Source organism: Equus quagga, chromosome 13 (genome assembly GCF_021613505.1).
Source record: "Equus quagga isolate Etosha38 chromosome 13, UCLA_HA_Equagga_1.0, whole genome shotgun sequence".
Lineage (NCBI taxonomy): Eukaryota > Metazoa > Chordata > Mammalia > Perissodactyla > Equidae > Equus > Equus quagga.
In genome coordinates this window covers 5270759-5289613 of record NC_060279.1, presented here as the reverse complement: position 1 = coordinate 5289613, position 18855 = coordinate 5270759, and positions in this window count along the sequence as shown.

Genomic DNA, 18855 nt, shown 5'->3' with positions numbered 1-18855 from the left:
CATTCCAGAAATATTCACAGTATAGAGAGAGAGAGGTTGGAAATTTAACTCTTTGGCCCAAGGAACTGAATTGAATAGAATTTCAGACACAGCACCAAGAGGATGAGGTACACGCAGATATTTTTGCTTCCTACTCTGACATTTTTGCCAAAAGATGGAAAGAAGGAAGAAAAGAATTTGCAGGAAGAAAAACAGGCCAGCTGCTGACTTGGGCTTTGGAAATATGTAAATGAGTAAGACAGTCTGAATAAACTTTTAAATAGAAGAAAAGGATGTGATTTGGAAGGAAGGTACTAAGATATCTAATACTTTTTCTTCTAAGTGGAGATTTTAGTCATGTTATGATTGTGACCTTTTCTTGTCATTTTTTCCCCTTTCTTGAGGTCTCCTATGCTTGTCACCTCTCACCTCCCTATCCGACTTGTCTCCTGTTTGACCTATTGGATCAATCCTTAAAATGCTTACGTTCGCTAAGTAGATTTTTTAAAGTGGAATTTGTGATCATATCAACACAGTGCTTCTAAGTGGTCAGTCCTTAAGTTTGTTTTCCTGACATTCTGAAGCAATGGCCATGTCAGGGTGGTTCCTTAAAAAAAATCAGGCCCGTGAGGTTTCACTGATGAACCGTAGTTCTTATCAAACTGTGATTATTTTATTTGTTTATATTCACAGTCTGGGGTCAAAATATTTTTTCCTGGGGAGGAATCCTTCAAATCAGAATGAAAGTAGAAAGTTTGATTCGTTAGAAAAATTTCATTTTATTTACAAATAGACAGAAAAGAAGACATAATTTGAAGTTAATTAAAATTTTATACTGTATGAGTTAAAAGTCAGGAAATACCAGATTTTAACATTTTTATTGTGAGATTCTCTGGAATATTGAATTTCAAGTTAGTGTTTCTGAGGGCAGAAGCAGTGCTCTTGTGGGTTACCCCCTCCTGGTATGAATTCATAGTCATAAAATATTAGTAAAGAATCCTTTAGAGCAGGGTCCCACGGTGTGTGGATGGATTTAAAGTGTCCATAGATTCCCTAAAAATGTATGGTAAAAGTCTAACATATGTGCTTTCTTCTAGAAAGAAGGTGTACAGTTTTCATCGGATTCTCAAAGTTGTCTTAATCTTCAGCATGTTAAGAATCACTGTCTTGGAGATAAGCTATATCGTCCACCTCATTTCACCAGTCGAGAAACTGCCCACCGCCTCCCAAACCTGAATGATTAAGCAACTTGCCTGACATTCTCCATGAGTGTAAGGCAGATCCCAGGCATGGCCAAAAGTCGGTAGACTTTCAGGAACATAGGAATTAGAACCATCCCCACCAACACCAGTATCCTCTGGACCTTTCAGGCCAACGATAGACACTAAATTTAGTTTTTAAAAATATTGGTTTTCACCATAACTTGTAAGTGGCTCACTGACATTGTTGAGGAGGCAGGATTGCATCAGAGAAACACTGCATTACTCGGGTTTACCATCACCCACTTGGCCCTGATTTAGGACAGAGGCTGCGTATGTGCACGAATAAACACTCCCTTTCTCCTGTACTGCATCCTGCTCACGAGTTTGGTGCCTGTGGCAAGTGTTTGGTCTCCTTTAATGAAGCCCTGGAGTTGGGGAGATGCTGTCTCCTTTTGTTTCGTGGAGGAGTGCTGCCATATCTAGCCCTGAGATCTGAAACCTCTACCACAGTTCTCGTCCAACACGGCTTTCAGGTGTGGGGCGTTTGCACAACAGTCTCTTGGACGATAATGGAGAAGATAGAATTTCACAGATCAGAAGGAAGTGGTGTGAGTGGAAACCTGCAGGGGTTGAGTTTCCATGCTCTTCTGCCCTCACCTCATCTCCACCCCTCTCCGGGTCTGTCCGTGGGATGCTTGTCCGCACACGTAACTACAAACTGCAAAGTCTGTAAGTATTTGTTGTCAGCGATCCACCAATTAACATGTATTCTACATATACAGTGTGTAAACTGCTTTGTCTTTAGCTAAGTGAGAGTAAATAAAGTTGGATTTAAAGGTTAAACTCTGTCAGCAGTTGCGTGCCCTCGATTCTCTTTTCTGGCAAACCTGGGAAAAATTGCCCAATTCATCCATCTCACTCTCCAAACAACGTGTTTAATTATCACTAACTCTAGGAGTTGATGAAGTCCTTTCATTCCAACACATAAATATTTTTATCAATGGTTTTTCTAGTAAGACAGAATTTTTACTTGTGTGATTCGATGACTTCTCACCCTTAACCAATGTCCCAACCACCCCTGTCAGGGTGACAGTTAAACATGATTTGCTTCTTGCTGTTTGAGTTGTCATTTGGGGGACATAGCACCTCTCTTCCTAGTTACTGTGTTTGGCAGAAGGAGTTTTCCGTTTTAATTCTTCATTTCAGTTCAGTTCAACAACGGCTTTTGAACCTCCACTGTGTACCTCACCACCCCCCCCCAACAACAGTGAGGAACTCACGGCTGCAACAAGCAGTCTCTGTCCTCAAGGAGTACACAGGTTCATATGGGTGTCTCATGTAAGGTGCTAATTTTAACACATGGCAGCATGACAATTTCATGCTGAAAAGAAATACAGGCAGTGTGTTACGGCAGCTCAGAGAGCAGTTACTTCTTGGTTGTGTGCTCAGGAAAATCTTCAGAGAGGAGGGTGCATTTGAGTTGAGGTCTTATTTAGTATCTATCTAAAACTGGTTAATAGATACCATTTATTGAGTGCTTACTACCAAGCATTGTGCATTTTCTCATTCTATACTTACGAAAATCGTATGAAGTAGACACTGTTATTAGCCCTACTTTCCAGCTGGGAAAATACAGGCTTAGAGTTCAAATAGCTCCAGCTGACTCCAGAACCCCTGGCCTCACCTCTCTCCCATGCACCTGCTTGTTGAGTAGATTTCTGACGTGCAGAAGCAGGAAAGATTCCAGGCTGCACTTCCGTGGACAAACTGGACAAACCGCAGAAACGGAGTCTCGAGGCAGGACTGTGACAGCCTGGAGAAGAGTTTAGGAGTGATTCCCAACTCCTGAGCAGTCATTCTGTGGTGCCAGGTGTTGCCTGTGCTCCTCACGGACACAGTTATTTAATCCTCATAATAAGCTTGAGAATTGGGTATTATTATTCCAATTTTTACAATAGAGGAGACTCAGAGTTGTTTACTATTTTGAGGCATCAAAGAATGTTGAAGAGCAGGGATTTGATCCAAAGTCCTGCTGATTGCTTTCTGACCTCTCTAATCCATTTAGAGGAAGAGGGGCTCCACAACCCTGATCAGAGACTTCCAGAACTGTACCTTCACCTCCTTCCTTTCTCCATCCCAAGACAGAAGGAAAATAAAAAGAAAAAATCAGTCCTAGCTTCTTTCCATCATATTGCCTTCCTATTGTCAGTTGCAGTGTCAGCAGTTGCATTGTAAACTGGCAATGAGAAAGAAATGGGAATAGAGCGACTCTCACCATAATTCCCCAAGATGAATATTACTTTCCACATTTTACAAATGAAAGAACTTATATGCAGAGAGTAAAGAACTTGGTTAAAATCAGATAGCAATTAAGATGCAGTCAGGATGAATGCATCATTGGTTGATAGTTATGGAGATTATCAAGATGTAACAATTTATATTCAGATACTTATCCCTGGCCTTCTCTGGACTATTCTTTTAAAGGACTTAAAGCTAAAATCTGTAGATGGGTCTCTTTCCTCACAATTGGATTTGGGATGTTTTATTCCTTGTGGGGTTTGGGGAGCTTTGTATTGGACTTACCATAAATGGTAACAAATGATCCTTTGCCATCCTCTCATGAAGTCATCTTGGAGCAGACCCCATCTGCAGTCACTTTCACAGATCTGGATCGTCTATACAAAGGAGGAAAGGAAGAGTCCCATGATTCCATGATCTTGGGGAGACACTGCAAAATGTACTTCCTTCTCCATCCCAGAAAAGTGAAAAAGAGCATTTTTCTCAGCTGGTCATAGGGTGAGTGCCCAAATGTCTGAACAGCAACCTAACCATGCTGGTGATTTATAGGCAGCTCTCTATGACAACAGGCGCTCAGAGGAACCACCTGACAACGACAAACGTGAACATGCCACTCAGAGGTACTAAAGTGTTACTAAACTGCTGACAATCAAAAATGGCTCTGAGTTTGGAATTCTATAATGGCAACAATAAATATTTATTGAGCACCTATTATGGGCCAGATACTGTGTTAGAAATGGGATGTAAGGATGAATAACATAAAATTTCTCCTTCAGGGATCTTACAATTTAGAGGAAGTTTCTAAAAAATAAACAGGCAGGCACACTAAAGTTTTGGAAGTGAGAATATAGGGGCACTTGAAACAGGAATGCACAGATAGGGCACTATCCTCGTGGAGGGTCAGGGAAGGCTTGCCAGGAGAGGTGCCGTCTAAGCTGCAGTCTGCAGGGTGGGTTGAGATGAGCCAGGTGAATGGGGAAGAGGGCATGGGGAGCATCTCGTGCCACTGGAAGACCATGCAAAGGCCAAGAAGTAAGAACGATCATGGTATTTTGGGGTACCTAATAGTAATTCATGTGGCTGACTCACACAGCTCTGGGAAAGAAACGGGGCAGACCATGGGATGACAGACTGTGAGATGACAACTCCCAATCTTTCTCAGTAAACAATTCTTTTCCATAACCAATAATTTAATGCTGACTTGAAAGTTTCAGAGACAGAAGCTTTGTGAACACTGGAAAAAGTATTTATTTTTTCAAGAATAAATTTTAACTGTAGAATCAGTAAATGTTAGAGCTGGAAAGGCCCTCTCGTCTAAGGCAGTCCCCTTGTTTAACAAATGAGGAAACTGAGGCTTAGAGAGGTTTGATGACTTATCCAAGGTCCCCAGCAACTTTAATAAGTGCTTTTGCTTTAATAAATGCTCATGTTATATTCCTGGATGTGAAAGACGTACTGTCAAAGCAAAAACTGTTTCCAGATCCAGGTATAGCGTTCACACAGCCCCAATTAAACTGGCAAAAAGATTATTTGTAAACAATCCAGCAAAAGCATTCTAGGAATCAGTGGCACTTGCGTATGCAAGGCATTCAGGGTGATGGTCAATTCCATAGTTCATGCCAGAACACTCCAGACAGAAAGGTAGGATGGAAGAGAGATGAATCGTTTCCTCCTAACACACGAGGTCAGGTACTTTCGTATGGTATAGCCCACTTCTAATGAACATGAGTACACTGTAAGAACACACCTTCAGGGGCCACGTTCTCATCCTTAGCGCTGTCTGTCAGTCTGACTGAGGGCCTGCAAGCTGGCGTGAAGGTGAGCCTGTGATAACGCCTGCAGTGAAAGAAAAGCAGCAAAGCATTGGAAGTGAGCCTGACTCCAGCTCTCCAAAGTACTGACTCTCTTAGCCCTTTCTTCCTTCCAACAGCGATAATAAGTAATGCTTACATAATGGCTCTTATCCCAGGAGCTGAAGGGATTTACTAACATTATAGTGCTTAGTTCCTTTCTGATTAGCCATGGGAAAACGTCAGTTCTTGTTGCTCAGGAAAATTACTGCCCTTCCCGGTACACCACACACAGCCTAATTCATTATTCTCAGGCCGGGAGAGGGGGTGCCTGCACCAGAAGGGCAAACTCGACCGAAACAAGGGAAGGACTTCCATCCAGCGGTGGGATGCTGTAGCTGAGGTGCAGTGTTTGCAGAGGGCTCCGACCACACGCGTGAGCAGCGCTGTGGAACTTCTGTGGTTTGAGGAGCCTTGCCCTCCCGGCTGCCATCCCCGGCTGACTGCGATCTACCTGAGTGTTGTCCTTTGAAACCCTAGGCTTCCTGTCAGCCACCTGCTGGTGTTTCATGAGTCTGTTTCAGATGCTAGGTGCTGTGTGTGCGCGCGCGGGCATGTGTGTGGCTTCTAATTAACAGGATGCGTCAGTGGACAAGGGCTGCAGAGTAGGGGACCCCTCCTTTCAGAACTATGCAATCTCACTTGTAGGGCGTCCAAGTAGTTAGAGAAATTCCATGACTTCTATGGGGAAATTGCATTGTCTACTCCACCCCTCTAGCACTTTTCCATCGTTGTAATAAGCTTTGGTTTTGGAGCTAAACTCAGGCTGCCTCACAGTATAGGGAAAGACGATACGATGAACTTGGAAGGCAGAATTCTTGGGTTCAAATCCTAGGTGCTCCACCACCTGGCTGTGTGACCTGGGGCAATGACTGAGCTATTCCCTGTGAAACAGTTTCCTCATTTCTAAGATGTGTATAATCCCATCTCAGAGAGTCACTGTGAGGATTCAGCGAGGGGAACATAAAGAGCTTAGCTTGAGGCCCAGCGCGTAACCATCAGATGGCGGCTTTCGTTACTCCTGGAAAGTGATTGCTGCTGATATACTTGCTCAGAGTTACATCAAGTATCCTGTGTCTGTAAAAAGGAAGAGGAATTTTTTTCTCTGTTATGGTAATTTGGATTTTTTTTAAGAACAATTCATGAACTGAGACATAGCAAAAACGATATTTACTTTCTCAAGTCCTTTTCCACTAATAACTCTTCCCCCACATGCTGTTTCTTTCTTTATTTTTAATTGGTTTTTTTTTTTTGCTGATCTCTTTAAAGTAAGATATTTATATAATTATCAGATTGTTCTTAAAGGATTAGAATTTAATAGAGAATTCTTATTAGCATTTTATGTCAAAACCAAAATCTCTTTATACCCTATAACAGTTAACATTATTCACTACTTATTATGTACCTGGCACCTTTCAAGAGCTTTATGTATGTGGACTTGTTTAATTCTCACAATAATTGTAGGAGGTAGAAACTGTTAATTTTCCCATTTTACGGGGGAGGAAACTGAGGCACAGAGAACAGTAATCAATTTGCTCAAGTTATGCCACCCTCTTTTCCCAGGGTCTGCTAAAAATCAGCGCCTGAGGCAAAGACTAAAATGCTAAGGCTGCGTTTGGGCGATGCAAGTCTGGGTGAAGGTGAGGTGAGGAAAGAGGAGAAGCACGCACGGCAAGCATGCTCCCTGGGGGTCTGGGCTTGTCTGGAATGTTCTCAAGGAGAGAGTGTAGCTTGGAGCAGTCTGTGGAAGGGAGGGAGGGTTAATCATCCACCCGTTTCCCTCCATCTCTCATCCCTTTTGTGGAGGTGCTCCTCCCCGCCTCCCTGAGAGCTCACGGCCCCTCACCTCCAGGGTTTGTCATGCAGGCCCTCAGCTCAGCGGCCACTCAGGAAGCCAACACTGCGATATTCCATCCTAGTTGAATGTGGGGGCTCGCACGATGCAGATGGAGTGCTGTCAGAGAAAGAAGGTGTTTGAAGGAGACTGAGAAGGCTGGCGAGGATTGTGTCTGATACACGCAGGTGGAACTAGAAGAGTTACTGTGTTACCCAGGTGGTCGAATCCTCTAGAACCCAGATGTATTCGTTTCCTAGGACTGCCACAAGAAATTACCAGAGACCTAGTGGCTTAGACAATAGAAACTTATTCTCTCACCATTCCAGAGACTAGAAGTCTGAAATAAAGTTGTCATCAGTGCCATGCTCCCTCCAAAGGCTCTAGGCAAGACTCCTTCCTTGCGTCTTTCTAGCTTCTGCTGGCTCCCAGCCACCCTTCGAGTTCCGTGGCTTGTAGATACATTGCTCCCATGTCTGCCTCTGTCTTCACATCACCCTCCTCTCTGTGTCTCTGTGTGTCCTCTCTTCTTATAAGGACACCAGTCACTGGCCCATGGGCCCACCCTAAATCCCAGATGATTTCATCTTGAGATTCTTAACTAATTATACCTGCAAAGACCTTCATTCCAAATAAAGTCACATCCTGAGTTTCAGGGGGGCCAGGAATTTTGAGGGGGGCACTAGTTCACCCACTATACCAGGCCTTGGGGAACCATCGCTGCTTTTGGTTGTAGTGAAATAAACTGAGTAAGTGTGCCCCTGCCTGAGACAAAACAAGGACTGTCTGATGCCTCTGAAAGGCGTGGGGTCAAAAGTCTTAAAATCAAAATACCTCAGAGTGTATTGATAACTTGGTTTACTGAGCTTATCAGAACAAAATCGCTTGACAGCCACTCAGGATTTTGAGTTGAAGTGCACTTTCTTTGGGATGCCCAACTGAAATGAGCTGTCTGATCTAGCCACACCATCACAAAAATGGATTCTTTGATATAGAAAACATCTAAGTAGGTTATGGACACAACTGTACACACACATGCACACATAAATAAAAAGTGAGAGAGACTAGTTTTTACATGACACTACTTGTGGCATCACTATATACATACAGCCGAAAAGACCAGAAGTTCTTTGCATTTTTGTATAATTGGAGGCTTTTCTTTTGGTCGGTCTCGTTAGTTACTTTGGTTTACAAAGCGTGGCATTTTTTATAGTTTTGCCTCTTCACTCTACGAATTGTATTTTCTTCCAAAGTCCTCTCATTTTGGATATTGCTACATGGTGTGCTCTTCATCGTTGATCACTTTCTCTGTAACATCACCAGCCGGAAGGGCACATTATTTCAAGTTTTGCTTCAGTGACTCCTGGAAGCATTTTTGAGGGGAGAGAATGAACTGAGGAAGGAAGAGTGGAGGGTGCCTTTACTTCATTGATGTTGGCCTATTTTAACCCCTTCACGCAAGAAAAAGTTGACTCAGCATCTCTAGTGAATGCACCAGTCCCTGTCTTGGGCTCTGGGGTACAGTGGTGAACGCAACAGGCATGTTGACCGCTTTCAGGTGGCTAATCATCCAGCTCACCAGACAGCAGTTGCTTGGATAGCCTGGGGTCATCTGTTAAGCAATGATGAGTCAGAAAAACCATATTTTCTGAGCCACTTCTTGATCTGAATTTGATGTCTTGGGAGGCAGCAGACAAAAAGAATTCATTCCTTGCTCCTGAAGTAGATGTTTATAGGGTCAAAAGGCTGAAAGGCATGTCAGGGGTTATTTGGTCCAGTCTCATGATTTCAGTCAGCAGACATCTGATAAACATTCATTGAATGTCAACAATGTACCAGGCACCATACTAGGTCCTGAAGAAACAACAGTGAGGGAAGTCAGGCACAGAACTTGCTCTAACGAAATGCATCGTCTGGTGGGGGAAGTCAGATGTTATCAAACAATTACACAAATAAATATACAATATGATTGTGATAAAGGTTATGAAGAAAGTGTATGCAGCACCACGAGACCGCGAGATGAGGAATTTGTCTGAGTCAAGGAGGTCAAGAAGGCTTCCCCCAAAACTAGGCTTAAGCTGAGATCTAAATGAGGAGAAGTTTTGCAGGAGCAGGCAAGAGGAAAGAGAATTCAGGCAGAGGGAACAGGCAAGTTCACGGTGGACTCCTGTTCCAATCTCTTCTCCAGCCCTGCAGCAGGCTGTGAACGGGGCCAGGAATCTGCACTTTTTGCAAGGTCTGTAGGCGATTGTGATGCAATCCTGAGAGATCCCTCAATTTGAGAGCACAAGCTTTGTGTTCTAACAGACTTTAAAACAAATCATCTCCAGCTGCTGGGTGACCTTGAGCAAGTTTCTCTCTCAGCATCAGTCGTCTCCTCTTTTGACTGGGATAAGGTGTCCCTCAGAGTATGGAGATGACATTCAATATAATGAGTGTAAAAGCGTGTGCCACAGTTTGACACGTGAATGTAAGTATGCAGGTTGGCAAAATGTCACTTTCCTTTGCTCAAGATCTGCAGGGACAAAGACTGCATGGCCTCATGGGAAAGCCTGGCTCACACACATAAGGACAAATCACAGGGACTCCCACTGTGTTTCCAGGACAAGATTTACCTTTGACATTCTGAAGGGACCATGTTGCGAAGGTGGAATTTGCACAGAGGGAAGTGAGAGTTGAGGTGGAAGAATAGTGGATGAAAGTGGGGCTGGCTCCACATTGAAGAAGGAACCATGTTGATGCTTCCCAACCTCTCCCAACTGGGGAGAGCATTCTTCTCCCCCTGAGTAACCGATGACCACAAGCAGCTCAAGACGGATGTCCAGTGCTGGGGACAGTCACATTATTTCAGAATTTTCCTTGTATTGAATCCAGCAAGTTATCTCTTATATCAGTCAGACCATGGCAGGAAACAGGTACATACTCAAGAGGGGCAACTGGAGGGAATGAATGACAGAGCTATGTACAAAAGTGTAGCAGGGTTGGGGGTGAACACTCTGGGGCCAGCTGCTGCTGGAAACCACTGAAACACCACCCCCAGGCACGAAGAGGCAGGGTGAGGGGTGATGTGGAACCTAGCCATGGAAGAGGGGCCAGTAAACAGAAGCGGAGGCTGCATGGAGAGAAACCCAGCCACTGCCAGCCAGGGCTTGGCAGGCAGGGAGCCAGAGGAATTAATATTTGACCCCTCTCCTCTCATCCTTTAATACTCTGCTGGTGCCTCCCATTGACCAAGCCCGACCAAGAACCATAGGGCAAGAGAGCACATTAATGCAGCATAAAGCTTCCCAAGGGCACAGTGCAGGAAAGAGAAGAGATCAGAAAGTGAAATGGGGAAGATCCAGCTTATCATCTTGCAAAATAACTTTTGTTTTGAGTACCAGGCTCTGTTCAAGCACTTTCCAGGTATTGTCTCCTTTAATTCTAATGATAGACTAAAAGTAAAGTATGTGCATATTTCTGTGAGTGCAGGAATGTGCGCACACACACGCACATACTCTGCAGGGCCCTGGCAATACAGCAGAAATGCTGCAGCCTCTATTAGTGCTTCCAGCTTAGGTAAAGCAACCCCACTGTCAAAGAAAGTTGAATTAGTTTGGTGGGTGCCAATATTGGAGCACTTCAAAAAGCTGGGATAGAAAGTAGAAGTCCTCAGTGTGCAGCGTGCTCAGCCCCAGGCCATTGACAGGGAGGAGAGGAAGGCTGAGTTGCAGCCTTTGCTGCAGTTCTCAGTTCTGCTCTGTCACTGTCCGAGTGGGCAGCATGTGAGCAGGAGCGGGGCAGAGGGCTCCATGAAAGCAGGATTATGGTGCATAGCCGTCGGCACATCCCACGTGCCATAAAGCCAGGAGCACACTTGGACCCTGACGAGCAGCCAGGTAGTTGGCAGAAGAGCCTTGCCTGGTCTGCCTCCTGCTCAGGGAAGACTACAGAATCAAAAACATTCTCAGGGAATGAATGCGCCTTCGCCTATGGTTCTAGACTTTGGTATGCACAAAAGTCATGGGGAGAACTCATTAAAAACGCAGATTCCAGGGCCCCATCTTCAGGGATTCCACTTCAGTAGGGCTGGCGGGGCCCCAGGAATCTGCATTTAGCACATTCCTCCGTGATTGTGCTGCAGGTGGTCTGAGGACCTCACTTTGAGAAACACTGATTTGGAGTGGGTGTGTGTTTTTAGAGCTGGCAGAGACAGGAGGCTTCCTGGGAGACCAAGTCCAGCCCCTGGATCCCGTAGAGGTTAAGTGACAGTACACTGCCAGAAGGAACTACAAATGTGTGCTGCAGGAATGGAGGCAAGAACGTGACTCTTAGTTAAGGGTGGCCAGGTGTGACCACGGGAAGCAGCAGACAGAAACAGTGCTGGGGGAAGCAAATGGCAGAGACCGTGAAGATACTGTCTCCCCTGAAAGGGAAACTCACTTCCTGGGAGGCCACTTCTGCTAAAACGCAGCCCCTACTGCCTTCAGAATGGTCAGAGGGAAGGGGTTGGTAACTGTACGAACTGGATCTTCCAAAGCACTCCAGGACGGTCACCTTGCATCCCCACAGGACACATCTGCCAAGACTCTGGATGCCAAGCCCTTCAGACCCCTGAGAAGAAGGAGGGCTCCCTGGATTGACTTTCAGACAGTGTGCGGTGCTTCAGGCTCCGTGATCGGGAACTACGAGGTGTGGGACCCCGTCACCAATAAATATGTCTGTAACTTTGGACATCACTCTACCTCTCAGAGACTCCATTTCCAAACTGGTAAAATGGAAACAATAAAGCCAGGTTTCCCACCTCTGTCAGTGCAAAGATCAACTGAATCATGTTAGATCCCTGCCAATTGGAGAGAATAAATATTTACTGAGTGCCTACTACCTGCTAGATTGCATGGTTTATGTACAAAGATTTAAGCGTTTATAAAACCAATTTCAAATTAGAAAATCTGGCTTGGAATGACACCATTTAAGTGCTTTCTGATTGAATTGTTTTCTTTTTCCCTTTTTATCCAAATCTTCCCAATGGGACATTTCTTCAGCATGTTTTCTAGCATGTCATGAGCTCCTGATTATAACATGTATTCTGATTTCTGTTGTTCTACTTATGAGCACGTAATATATTTACTAAGGCAATATTTCCAGCAGCCTACATATCTCTGGACTCCATTCATCCTCACAGATCCTAGAACACTGATTAGACCTGCGAGCTTCCTTCCATGAGCATCTCAGAGCTAACCCTGCTTTGTTCCCCAAAACAATTCTGGTTCGAGCGCCTCCTGGTTCTTAAGACCTCCTTCTCCACCATGAAAGTTCCTCCTTCTGCCTGCTGCTCCTGAGCATCCTGAATTCTCCCTCATTTTCTGCCTTTAGTGCCCAGCCCTGTTCTCTGGACATCTCTTCTTGCAAATTCACTCTCAGTGACCTCTGCCATCCACACTCATCCACGTGGATTAATGGAGCCCTTGAGAGTGGTGTGAAACAACACCCTCCCAGCTCTGCTCATTTCCAAACTAATTCCTCCAGTCACTCCTCTGCACAAGAATACTCAGCAGAGCCCTGCGCTGCTCCTGCTCGTTACACTGATTTGCATGATGATCCCCTCAGTGCCAGTGTCTAGTGTTCCTCTGAGGCAATAATGACAACCTACGTTTGTGTGGAGCTTCACAATTTACACGGCTTTGCAAGACCATTATTTGAGATGATGCTCACAACAGCCTCATGGTGTGAGAGGGGCAGGTATTATGATTATGCTTCATCTTACAGATGATAAGACAGGCTTTGTCTAACTCAGTGGTTCTCAACTAGACGTGATATTACCCTCCAGGGAACATGGCAATGTCTGGAGGCGTTTTGGGTTGTCACATTGTGGGGACAGGAGATACCACTGGCCTCTAGTGGATAGAACCAGGGATGCTGCTCAACATCCTACAATGCACAGAACAACCTCCACAACAAAGGATTATCTGGCCCAAAGCATCGATGGTCCTGAAGTCAAGAATCTCTGGTCTAACCTCATTTAGTTTACTTGTAGATCCAGGATTCCAACCCAGATATTAGGATTCCAGGAACCCCTGCTCTTTTCAGGATCATCTGCCCCTTCTCTGAGGTCCTGGCACAAGTGTCCAGTACATGGGGTAACATAATCTTCTCACTAAGAGAAACCGACTGACGAATTCAAGTCCTCCTTGGGCCTTGTGCTAGATGTGAAAATTGGGATGAATTACCAATTTTCTCTGAACTTCGTTTTCCTCAACCATAAAATGGTTATCCTACAACTGTTGGAAAATGAACCGGCCTATCACATATAAAGCACATGGTTGAGTATCTAGCAGACAGTAGGTACACTTTACTCTACCCTTCCCAATCTTCTCTCCTCTCTCTCCTTGATTTCAGCACTTGTTCTTTCCCCTGCTGCCTCCAAAATGAGCATTTTTAACTTACTGGTAGCTCTCAGGGCTAACCTCAAGTGACATAAAGGGAGCTCCACAAAACATCTTAGGAAAGCAATGCATCATGCAAAGAGTGTGAAGCTTGAGGAAGAGGAGGACAGCCAGCGTATGCTGAAGCTATTCGAGACCTTCCTCAGCTAAACTGTGAAGCTGGCAAATATTCTTTTTGGAGGGAGAACATGAATGTTTCAGCAGACCCTTGCTGTGGAGTTCCTGACAGTATGTATATAAAAATCCTGTGCTTTGGCCACATAGAGCTGCAGCCAAATCCTCATTATACACAGGAGTTAAAAGGGAAAAAAGAAAGTGTGCAAAAATGGAATCCTCCAATAATTTCTAGCCAATATTTCAGGGTGAGCACCTGTTTATCCGTGGCTACCACCTTCATCCGGGCACTAGGAAGAGCCATGCCCTCTGCCCTTCCAACAGCTTGTCCACAGAGCCAACAGGTCATACCCAGAATACTCCAGTGGATTCAGGTCTGCTCTATAGTGACACCAAGAGTAAACACTGTTCTTCCTGCCAACAGTGAACAGGATCTGCCCCAGCCCTGAAAGTGGGAAAGTAACTCACGCAGAGGGGCGAGTTAATTTTAGAGTTATTCTGGGCCCTCCCCATGAAGATCAGGCCAAAGCAGTGTGTTCAGAATTTCTCAAAAAGGTGTGAGGAAGCTTCCATATAGGAGTGTATCCAGGCTCCAAAAAGTGTCACCAGAGTGGCTGTGGCTTTCCACAGCTTTCAGTAGAACCCAGGCCTAATAACAAGGATCGGTGAGGGTACAGAGAATTAGAACATTCAGACCCTGCTGGTGGGAATATACAACGGTGCAGATGCTTTGGAAAACAGCCTGATAGTTCCTCAAAAAGTTAAACAGACTTACCACGTGGCCCAGAAACCCCCCTTGTGGGTACATTTCCAATGGAAATGAAAACATATAGCTACACAAAAACCTGTACATGAATATTCAGAGCAACATCGTTCATAATATCCAAAAGCTGGAAACAACCCAAACACCCACCAGCTTATGAGTGGATAAATAGCTTGTGGTATATCCATACAGTGTGATATTATTTGGCAATAAGAAGAATTGAAGTACTGAGACTAGCTACAACATGGATGAACCTTGAAGACATTTGTGCTAGTGAACAACTAGTCACAAAAAGCCACACATTGAATGATCCCATTGATATCAAATGTCCAGATTAGACACATCCACAGAGTCACAAAGTAGACTAGTGGTTACCTAGGGCTAATGGCTACAGGATTTCTTGTTGGGTGATAAAGATGTTCTAAAAGTGATTGTGGTGATGGTGGTACAACTCTGTGAATATGCTAAAAGCCGTTGAATTATACACCTTAAATGGCCAATTGTATGGTATGTGAATTATCTCAGCAAAGCTATTAGAAGCACGAGGAAGAAGAGGCGGAAAAAGAAAACGAAGGAGAATCATTCAGGCTCTGAGATGCTCTGGCGAAGTCTCTCTGAAACATCTCAAGCTCATTACTGCTAGTAAGTGAGACAGCCCAGTGATTGCAGTGTGGGCTCGGGAATAAAAATGAAGGAGTTGGGCTCAGATAGGCTTCAGTATCACTATACGACTCCTCACCAAGTGACTCCTGGAATTTGGGTAGAGTTTTCTGAGATACCTTCCATGTAGTGGTTCTCATCAGATCGCCTGGAGGACCTACTAAAACACAGATTGCTGGGCCCCACCCCAGGGTGTCTGTGTTGGTGGGTCTGGAGTTGGGTCTGAGAATGTGCATTTCCAACAAGTTTCCAGGTGATGCTGACGCTGTGGGCCCTAGAACCACACTTTGAAAACTACTGATCTAATACTTAGTTCTTGAAGTTCCCCAGGGCCTATGGAGCATATTTTACCAATAACAGCAGAAATCCATAAAGCAAATTAGTTACATGAGTGTGTTGATATACATAACCGTATATGTATGTTATTTGGCAATTATTTCTAAATGTTGTTTTATAAGTAGTGACTGCAGTTCAGATGAAATAATAAAGGGAATGGCAGCACAGGAATCAGAAGACCTAGAAGGCATAACCTTCCAGTAGTAGGAATTTGAGCCAAAAAACTCCCTGACTATAGATTCCTCAGCTGTGAAAAATGAATCCCAATAATGTCTCACTCATATATATCATAAGGTTGTGACAAAGATAACATGATAACCTAGTTGAAAGTGCACGGTTAACCATAAATGTGTTGAAACTCACCTTTTGAATGTCTGCTCAGGGAACCACTCTCCATGGGGCCTCAAGCAACCGGATCCAGGCCTCAGCCATTTCTGGAATCCTGAGACATTGCATGAGTTAGGATGCTTTCAGCTCTGAGTAACGGGAATCTGCACCCGAACTGGCCTAAACTATAAAGACGTTTATTTCGGCACGCTGTGTGGAGTCCAGCCGTGGGCTTATAGTCTAAGCTGTATGATAAGAGAGGTCTGCAGAGAAATGGGTACAAGGCAGGGCCTGGAAACTGTTTAAAAATGAATTTATAATAAAGATAAGTGCCCACAATGATTTGCATTGTCTCTTGGAGCTCTTTAAGGTTTAAGATTACTCATAAGTCATACTCAAAATGTAGGCTGTAACTCATGAGCATCTGTAGAGGTTTTAAACCTCTCAACCTTGGCTACACGTGAGAATCATACAGAACTGTTTTAAAGGGAACTGTCATCTGGGTTCTGCTCAAAAGCTTCTGAGCTGATGGGTCTGGGGTGAGGCTCAGACACTGATGTTTTTCAAAAGCTCCCCAGGTAATTCTTCATGTTGACAGGGTTGAGAATGATGGCTCCGGCATATTATAAAGCAAAGTGGTCGCCCTAAGCTTGGAGGAATCCGGTTGGCAGCACTGGGGACTTACATGGGGACAGAAGTGATAGGAGAAGATGGTACTAAAAGCAAAACTGAGACTCATATACCTGTTCAGCCCAGAGCTTCTTCCCCTCCGTTCAGTAAACATTGATAGTCAGAGCAAATCACAGGCCCGACACACACACACAGGTGTTTGCTCCTTCTCATGTGTGACTTCTCTCTCCTTCAAGTTTACCTTGATGTTTAATCTAGGCTGAATACTATCTGGTAAATGTGCCATAGGTTGAGCAAGAGGTAAAATTTATGGTGTGATTTTTCTCCCCAGTTCCACACTCCTTTAGGAAAGTGGTTCTTAAACTTTGGTGTGAATAAAAATCACCTGGAGAACTTTTTTGTAAAAGATTGGCCCTAAGCTAACATCTGTTGCCAATCTCTTTTTTTTTCTTGTCCCCAAAGCCCCCCAGTACCTAGTTGTATATCCTCATTGTAGGTCCTTCTAGTTGTGCTGTGTGGGACCCCACCTCAGCATGGCTTGATGAGCACTGCTAGGTCTGTGCCCAGGATCCGAATCGGTGAAACCCTGGGCCGTCAAAGCGGTGCACATGAACTTAACCACTCAGCCATGGGGCCGGCCCCGAGAACTTTTTCTTTAATTGCAGATACCTGGGCATCCCCTGTGAGGCCATGATTTAGCAGATCTGGAGTGGAGCCCAGGAGTCTGCATTTTAACAAGCTTTGCAGGGGCTTAAGAGATCATTGGTCTACAACCACAATTTTAAGAAACTTCCTTAAGGACAACTCTGGTGAAAAATGGGAAAGACTATGCACTTAGAAGGTACCCAAAGGGCTCAAAAATTTGAACAGCCAATCACCAAAGAAGACATAGAGATGGCCAATAAACACATGAAAAAATGCTTAAAATCATTAGTCAATAGGGAAATACAACTCAAAACCTCAATGAAATACCACTGGAGACCTATTAATCTATTAAAATAACTCAAATAAAAAAGAAATAGCAGTTTTCTAGTAGAGGTACACAATGGTTCAGCCACTTTAGAAATAGGGTTGTTTCTCATGAAGTTAAACATGCACTTGCACTGTGATCCAGCAATCCCGCTCCTGGGTATCTGCCCAACAAAATAAAGATTGGTCCACACAAAACCCTGTTCGTGGATGTTTATAGCAGCTTTATGCATAATTACTAAGAACCAGAAACAATCCCAATGGCTTTCACATGGTAAATGTGGAAACATCTGTAATGCATCCATATCGTAGAATGCCACCAACAAAGTATGAATTAGTGACATGCACAACAACAAGGATGAACCTCGAAAAGATTATCCTAAGTAAAAAAAGTCAGACACAAAATACCACATATTGTACAATTCCATTTATTTGACATTCTAGAAAACGCAAAACTATAGTGACAGAAAGTAGATTAGGGGTTGCCATGGGTGGGGTATTAGGAAAGATTTGACTACCAAGGGGCATAAAGGGATTTTGGGGGTTCGTGGAACTGCTCAATGTCTTGATTATGGTGCTGGTTAAATGACTCTATGGTAAACATTTAAAAAGATGAATTTTATTATATGTAAATTATACCTCAATAAAAAGAAAACTCAACATACAGGGAAAAAACATCGAAGGATGAAAAGTGGCTTTATTCACATTAAACTTATTACATATTTGAGAGCAGAGCACAGTTTCCAGGTATAACTAGGACCAATTTCGGCAGTTAAGAAGGATGCTAAGAGTAGAGATAAGGTCCAACTCATCCCTCCATGGGCCCGTGGTACTTCCATATGTGACTTAAGAATTCTCAGAGCAGGGGCCAGACGCAAGGCTGAGTAGTTAAGTTGGCTCGCTCCGCTTCGGTAGCCCAGGGTTTTGCCAGTTAGGATCCTGGGCGCGGACATGACAGAGCTCATCAGGCCATGTTGAGGCAGCACCCCACATGCCACAACTAGAAGGACCCACAACTAAAATATACAACTATTTCCTGGGGGGATTTGGGGAGAAAAAAACAATAAAAAAAAAAGATTGACAACAGTTGTTAGCTCAGGTGCCAATCTTTATAAAAATAAGAATTCTCAGAGCAGCCTTGCAAACTGGTCCACCATCCTTACACCCAGGAATAAAAGATGCTGGGCTGAGAGCTTAAAAGAAACCAGGCTTCCAACCTTGCAGAAATCCTAATGACGTTGTCCCTTCATCCTATTATTTTGGTGTTTTGAAAGCACCCTCTGGATATTTGTGAGGTCCTGGAGGGCAAGTTTGGAGAACAAATATCAGGGTTTGCTGATGTGGGGTGGGGGGTGGGGTGGGGCAGAGAAAGGTGAGGTGCTTAGAGATGAGGAACAAATACGCTGCTTTGGTCAGGTGACTGTCTCTAAGGAGTGTGAAGCTGTTTGCTTTTAGAATCTATCTGCAA